Genomic DNA, 8,832 nt, shown 5'->3' on the forward strand with positions numbered 1-8,832 from the left:
CTTGCATTCATCTTAAATGGTATAAAAAATACTGGAGGAAAAAAAACGAAACAGAAAAATTCAATTTTTCACTCACCGACATCTTTAGCATACATATATTCGATAAGTTTAACAGAGTACATCAAAATTTAAGATACAGATTATTTGTTGTCAAAGATTTTTGGAGTTGCCTTTAAAATTTCTGATGAGCAATACTGTTTAAAGTTTAATATAATATATGTTGGTTATGCTGTTTATACCTTAATATATATGTGCACTTTTCTGTTATTAGAGATCAACGTACCGTGGTTAAACTTCACATGTGGCCTGTTGAAAGGGAATTAAAAGAGAGAGAGAGAGAGTGAGAGATAGATAGAGAGAGAGAGAGATACGCCACGTACAAAGACGGGGAATAGATAGTTGAGCATCATTAAAAGAAAACAATCAACCCATCGAAACACAAAGAAAATTAAAACTCATTTATTTAATGCATGCTTCATTCTAATTGGTAAAATTGAGATATTTTGAACACATAGCACGAATCCATGACATGAATTTATATTAATCGATGGTATATTTATGCAAATCAGCATTTTTTCACTTAGAAAAACAGAACATGACACTTTGTATGATTAATTAATCTTGAGTCTTATTGGACTAGACACTAGTTTAATGAATATATTCATTATTTTTTATATTGAATTTTTTTCACGTTACCAGTGGAACATTCGGTAACAAAGAGGTTGTCTCTAGTGTCCACACATAAACCGTATGCCTCATGTAAATCACAATTGTCTATGTATTGGAGAAATTGTCCGTTCTGGTCTAGAATGTGGATACAGTCATTAGCATTGTCAGCTATCAGGATTTGACTTTGGCTGTCTGTACAGACACCTATGGGATGAACCGGTTCTTTTGTTGGCGAGGGAGGACCAGTGTATTTGAAGCGTAGTTTACCGGCCTGATTTACTACTACCACTGCACAGGCTGTCCCATCGACCACATAGACATCTAGATTCTTGTTTTCAGTTACGTAATTAATGGACCATTGTGGGGGAGAAAATATAAAGGTAGAGCTTTGCTATCAAATAGAAAGGTTTGATTCTCTGTTGAATATGCGCAACGCACGACCTTTGTCCGTTTTTTTTTATCCCCGACCATAGTAACCAGGAGATCGCCAGAAACTGTACTATTTACACGAAGTGGTCTCCATGTTCGTAATTTCATCACTTCTGATATTTGCTTATTCATCACTATGTTCACAATTCTTTCATCAAAATCAGAATAGACTAGATGCCCACACTTTGACACTGTTATATCTCGTGGATCATTATCTGATTGTGTTCGAATTGATTCCAGTAGTTCTCCTTGAAGATTGTAGAGTTTAATAATATTGCTATCACCACGGGTCAATATTTGTTCATCAGTTGAACATATTACACTGAACATATGTTCAAAGTCTGTATTGATAGTTGTGAAGATCTTTGGTTGATTAAGAAGAAGATTTCGACAAATATCTGGAGAAGGTGATGCAGCTCCGGTACTCTCCATTTTGAGATCCTATTCTTGACTTTCAATAGAAAATGCTGACAATATACCAAACTGTTGCTGAAGGTATTCTATGCTTATTTTATTAGAAGAAAAAAAAAGGGAAGTTAGCAAGTAGGTAATTTTCGAAAACGTTCATTTTTGGTTTTGTATGCCGAAACAGCGTAAACATCATAAGAGTCTAGCAACTTCTTCAGATTACGAACGCTCTGTATAGCAAACTCTAGGTTTTGCTTGAATGCATTTAGCTGTTTGTTTACAGCAGTCAAGTACATGATTTGCATTTGGTCAATTTCAGTTTTTCTCTTGCATATTATCGCATCAATTTCTCTGTGCCACTCTTTCCCCCTTTCACAGACAGCAGTCCTCAAACTTTCAAAATGTTTATTAAGTTCAGATTTCTGTACGTTGAAAGCTGCTAGACTTTCACGATAGTTCGGAAAAAGAGAGATTTTATGTTCCTTTAAATCATTTTTTACAATTTCTTTCTTCGTGTCAAAGATTTTCATGATGTCGATTGCTTTATGTCCTAGATGTACATCAGAGGAAACACATTGAGTGCAAATTGGAAGGTCGCATTGTTCACAGTGGAGCTCACATTGTTTTTTCGTATGTTTTAAACAAGTAGGGTAGTCAGGACCATAACCTCTTTGCCTGATTGGTACAACTTTATGTTCTTTAGATTCATCCAACAGATGTTCTCCTGCACACGTCTTACAAAGGTTGATGTGACAGATGTCACAGTTATATTGAGGATTAGGAGTCTCACACAAGTAACATCGTAGGACATCCTGTGCACTTCTCTTCCGGTCCATGATATAATATATTGGAATAAAGCCTAAAAAGAAGCTATATTCAGTAAAATTCAAGTGCTTTTGTCACTTTTAATTTTAATACCTTACAATCAGATACAACAGGCCTGACAAGTGTTCTTTAAAAAATTACGCTTGCTAATAATGTATATGAATGGCGATATGGTTTCAATTCAATTCAGACCACATACATAAAATGAACAACTGATTGATAGAAAAAGACTTTGTCATATTGACGTGCCTATTTCAAATTGTCTTTACCGGTTCTTACCAATACTGATAAAGGAGGATTTCGTAGTGTTAATAATGAATAATTACTTCAAGCACCTTTTCCTAACATGCGTAGCCATGGAAGCCACCAGGACAAAACCAAGGACGCCAAAATTAGGATAAGTTTTTCATATTAGTCATATTGTAAATTTCGACTTGCCTTTTTAAAATTACCTTTACAGGTTCCTACTAGGGCTGGCGAAAAGGGTAAAAAAAGGACGTTTATGCAAAACTAATTAAAAAAAAGTCAACGGTCTCTTTTGCAAAATCAACAGACATCGATGCAAAACAAACAAGTACCGATGCAAAACCAATAATCACGCACTGAAAAAACACTAGATGGCGTGCAAAAAGGTATCGGGAGAAATCGTACAGTTGGCGTGGAGCGTAAACCGGAAAAATTGAAGAATTGAAAAAGTTATAAAAATTGTTCTTATGCAATAACCATTTATAACCTCTTTGCTTGTATCATTGTTTACATAATCACATTAATTGGATAATTACACAATACAGCTACACACATATGTAGCACCGTTTTTGAAAGGGGAGACGCATCCTAAAACCGTGACAAGGCAAAAAAAAATATAGTTAGAAAAATCACCGTTTTGTTAAGTTGTATTATAACATATCAAATATATTTAATTGAAAAGTTGTTAAATTTTAAATTGTATTTTACGATTAAACCAAATGGGCAGTTGCGCCATCTTATTGCCCCATCTTCTTTCTTAAATCTACTAAGTAAAACTAGCTAACATATGCATCGGACCTCACTCCCAACACCACCACCACTCCAACCCTGGCAAACCTAAATATCCTTCCCCCCCTCCCCTTCCTGAAAAAAAAAAACAATTTCTGGATCGCCGATGAAAACGTCCCCTTTAAGTCAAGAATGCGTTTTCTCCAAGGTACGATTTCTCCTGATACCTTTATGCACGCCATCTAGCGTTTATTCAGTGCAAGATCGCTGTTTTTGCATCGCTGATCGTTAATTTTGTATAGGTGTTTGTTGATATCGCGATAGATGCTGTTTCGTATTTTAGCATGTTTTTTTGTTCTTTTTGCATAAACGTCTTTTTTACCCATTCAGCCACCCATATCCTACCCATGTGAAATTGTTGGTGCAATGTTGTAAGACTCTAAACGAATTTGATTAATAGATCATGAGAATTCTGTCAAAGTTATTGATACATATATCTGATGTGAAAAATGAAACCTAAGTATTTTTGATATACGTGCATACTCGCATGTCTAATCACTCGCAGATATCGTTCTATTTTACATATATCAGTATGCCTTTGTACAGTACGTGTCAACTGTGTTTGGGACGTGTTAGAATTATTGAGCAAAAATCTCAAATACTGCTTACAGAATTCCCGTTAAATTTAATCAAACTTAAAAGAAGATTGTATTCAGATTAAAATACACTTTTATATTTTTAGAAGGTTAAATGCTTCTTATTCTTACCTTGAAATATCAGACGTGACAGTCTCTGTCTTGTCGGGTGTATATAGATAGTGTGACACAAATGTTGTCCTTGAAATTTGATTTGCTCACATAACTACAACAGGTCACAACTGGGCCAAAGCGAGACATTTGATAAATCATTAGAAACTCAATATATTGATACTCTTGATTATACTTTACAGAGATGTATAATATAATAATCATCCCGGGTCAAAAAAAAATTCGATTTTAGTATGAAGTTTATTCTTATGTATACGATAGCAAAAATACTATAAAAACGCCAAAAATACATTCGGTGATGAAACAGTAATTTTTATTGTCTATCGATGCGGTATACATGTACCACCCTAACTGCCTAAATGGATCGTCGGAATTAGAAGAGGTCAAATCTTTGACGTTCACATAATTTTTGCCTTTCACATCAACTTAAAAAAAGGTTTATTTGTTGTAACATTTTACTCAGGCATTATAGAAAAAAACCTAAATTCGTACTTTTGTGTTAACTCTAAACAGTTTACACTAGATGCTGTGTATACTGTGTATTTTGATGTTTTGCCATGTAAGTTAAAAAGAAAGTTTCTAAATTTGATGATTATTAGTTTTCATAAAATCTACTAACTGTTTTGGCTTAGTTAACAAAGTTAATATCTTACTTAATATTGTCAGCAAATAACAGATCAAAATGACATAGGTTAAAAAAAAATAAGGTTGGTTTTTATAACTCAGTTAGTGTTGAATTGTTGAGTAATAAAATATAAACTAATTCTGTGAATCAGAAATATTACAGCATAGACATACGTCAGTCATTGAATGAATAAATATTTATGTTGTGATCATATCATCTGAAGACCAAGTATAGCAAGATACACAACCGTTCATAATATAGTATATGTATGTGGTCTAAACATTTTAAACAATAAGACATGAAACTTCATTCACGTGTTTTGCTTGATTCCACATTTTCATTCATAGTCACAAAATTCATTCTGCCTTCAATTTCAGCAATGCGCTTTGAAATGTATTTTTTTCAAAAATTGTATTGAGTTTTCATTTATTCCATGTGCCGTTTACGATTTTAACAGAATGTGCAGAAGAAAGAACTAGTTACAAGAGAAATATTTTTATGTCAAATTAGAAAAACTAGTTCTTTAATGCGTTCAGAGGGGAAAACTGAGAGAAAATCAGATGAATCAGGAGAATACTAGATAGCTCTAAACGCATTATAAATGCACATTACGGTAAAAAAGTTATTTATCCATTGCGATTTGACAAATATGAACGGATTTTTGTATCTACATGTAGCAAGAAAAAAGTTAAATTTGTTAAGGGAGAACATTAATGTATGCACGTTGTTTCAGTGTCATCCGTTTGATCCGAGCATGTATGTATGCAATAAAACACCAAATTGCTAAAAGATGTGTATAAAGGAGAAATCATTTGCAAATGTAAATCTTTTCGTGTTGATTTCAAAATATTCTGCCGCAGGCATAAAGGCATAAATATGCATAGGATACCAGATAATCAAATAGGTATGCAAATATGCAATAACATTGATTATATTACATACATTTTATAATTCTACATATAATTTCATTGACATTTTATTTTGACAATAATCGTTGTCATTCATCTGACACTCTACTTTAAATCCTTCAGATTCGGTAACGCAGAGATTATCTCTAACATCCTCAAGCATACCTTATGGGTGTTGTGTATCGCAGTTGTCGATTTTATAGAGAAACTGTCCGTCCTGATCAACAATATTGATCGCGGGCTGTCATAGTCTGTGATGAGAATCTGGCTTCGGTTGTGCCTGTAGTGATGCCGACAAGATCAAATGATTTCTCAGAAGTGGATTCAGAAACAGAACCAGTGTTTATAACTCTGAGTTTACCGGCCTGATTTACAACCACTACTTTAAAGGCTTCGATATCTATGACACAGATGTCCAAGTTTCGATTTTCACATATGGCACCAAGCTGAGCTGTTGAAAAAAGAGGGTGGCTTTAGTCTTCGAATTGACTGTTTTGTTTCTCGGTGGAGATTGTTTCTCATTATTGCCAATCACTGTAACCAAAAGGTCCCCAAAAATGGTACAGCAAACATTGACAGGTTTTTATCCCCATAGTTTAATATCTTTAACTATCCAGTTTTCTTTGAATACATTGTCACTTCTATCGTAGTAATTAGTATGAACTAGATCTTCACTCACTGACAATGCTATGTCTGAGGGTACATTCCATGACTTGGTTTTGATAGAATCTAGTATTTCTTCCTGGATGTAAAGTTTTATGATACTGCTATTTCCAATAGTCCATATTCTTACATCACTCAAACTTATAACTCTAAACAGACAATGGGTATCTGTCTATAGAAGGGGAAGTACAGTACTGGTAAGACGAAACTTAACACCAGAGTAAACCCCAACTAAACCCTTCGTTTACTTTTAGGTTTATTCGGGGTTTACTTTGGATCACCTTTTTGAAAATTTTTGACCACTCGGGGTTTTTGTTGGGATTACATTGGTTTTCTGTCCCTCGTATATTCCGAATACACATGTAGCGTCTGCTTTCAGGGTTCTACTTCTGATCGGAGTTAACTCTCTGTGTTCACTCTCGGTTTACTTTGGGTTTAATATGTGTTTACTCTGGGTCCACTCTAGTAAACCCGGAGTTAACCCAAAGTAAACCCAAAAAGTAAACATAGGTTTTACTTTCTGTTAGGTTGGGTCTGATCGGTACTGTAACTCCCGGGTGTTCGATTAGGTTAATATCTTCTGTTGTGATGCTGCTTGATGACAGGTATTCAAACTGTTTATAAAGTTGCTCGTTGTTAATCTAGAACAAACTAGAAAATGTGAATTTTAGCATTCGAACGGAACTTCGAAAACTATCATTCTTAGAATTGTATGCAGAGACAAGGTAGAAATTATCTGAATACACCACTTTATTGAGATCACTGTTGTTGTGACTGGTCTCAGCTATTATATATGTTGTTGCTTGTTCATTACAGCTAAGTATTTAGTATACATATTAATGATTTCTGGTTTGTTCGTTTCGATAATCGTATTTATTTCTCTGTGTAAGGTTTCTTCTCGCTTGTCTTAAATATTGGACCATTTCTGAAAAGCTATTATAAATATATGTGATTTGATACTTGATTTTTACACAATATCTGGGTAGTTTCAAAACAGATTTTCGTCAATTCTTTTAGATCTTGATGTTTAAAGTTCTGTTAATGATTTGTTTATGACTTTCTTATACCAATTTGTAGTACTCATAAATGCACTACCACAACAAAAACACCACCACTATCTTTTTGGCGAGAATATCACCAGATTGCTACTTCTACACTGCTACAGAAGCTGACAATTAAATTCACAAAAACATTACCTCACTGGTACTATCTCGACAATACTTACATTACTCACAATTATTGCGAAAGAAACAACAAAAATAACTACAGCACTAACAAGCGACATGCAGTCTATCAAATAGACTTGGCCCAATATAATATAGATTATCCGCTCAGAGTGCTTAGCATTATCAACATACTTCCCATGCGTTACACAACTATTTTATTTAGGTATGAACGATTACATTGGCTGTTTTTGATGCCGAGACTCGAGTAGCCAAAAGGTGCAAGAGACTCACTGGCAATTCAATACAGAAATCTACATTCTACAACCTGTAAAGAAGTTTGTTATTCATTAGTGGTGTTCAAGATATTTTTTACAAGATGGTCAGTGGTTATTTTATTAGAATGTTTCTGTTCAGATGCTTGTGATTGAATGTTGCATTTAAGTCATTTACACTGCTTATAATTTGAGTATGCATGCATGTGTTTTGATTAGGCAGATCGATGAAAGAAAGAAATGACCAATTAAAAAACCGGAGTTTTTATTCTCAAATATACATGTAATTTTGCAACATTTTTTTTATTTTATATAATAATAGTAACACTCGGGTAAAAAAGGAGGGGTGAAGTATTATTTTTCCCCTTCTTTTAATTGCATTGTAAATAAGCTACAATTTAATTATAACTTTAAAGGATTTAATGAATGCATGTGAGCTAGAGAAAATAAGGTAGATCTAATCGATTGAGGGTGTTGAAATTTAATTAGTGTAAGACGATAGATTTAAATTTACTTAGAATTAAATTTATATTTGAAATCCATTTCATAGTTTTTTTTTCTAGATTTATTTTACAAACATTTACGACACATTTATTTATATCATTAAAACATCTCAAATAAAAAAGAAACATATATCTGAATGTTTTAACATAAAAGTTCATCATAAAATCCTCACAAAACACTGATGGAATAACTCCCACAAATTTGCTTATCATGCCAATTCACACGATGGAATAGTTTCTTTACGTTGTATATTTTTTCTTCACATTGCACGTTTCAAACTTAGCATCAAAGAGGATGTCTCCGGTGTCTACACACGATCCCCATGGATTTTGAACAATGTATTTGTCAATAAAGTGAATGGACTCTCATTCTGATCTAGAGTGTGAATACAGACGGTATTGTAGTCGATTACGAGAATCCGACATTGACCGTCTACATGTTGTGATGCTTCGTGGATTAAACGATAACTCGGATGTAGGGGGAGCATTGTTTTTCAAACTAAGTTTACCTAACCGGTTAACCACCACTAGTGATTTTGCTGCATTGTCTTCCAAACAAATATTATGTTTTTATTTTATGAACGTATCAAATGTGATATGACCCATCCTAGAACAAGGTTGA

The 8,832-nt window shown here is 33.8% G+C and overlaps 1 pseudogene; it reads right to left on the reverse strand.

Moving 5' to 3' along the window:
- Positions 1 to 495: 495 nt before the first annotated feature.
- Positions 496 to 4,103, reverse strand: LOC128163456 (uncharacterized; annotated as a pseudogene).
- Positions 4,104 to 8,832: the final 4,729 nt, after the last annotated feature.

This window comes from Crassostrea angulata, chromosome 9 (genome assembly GCF_025612915.1).
Source record: "Crassostrea angulata isolate pt1a10 chromosome 9, ASM2561291v2, whole genome shotgun sequence".
In the NCBI taxonomy this organism is placed as follows: Eukaryota; Metazoa; Mollusca; class Bivalvia; order Ostreida; family Ostreidae; genus Magallana; species Magallana angulata.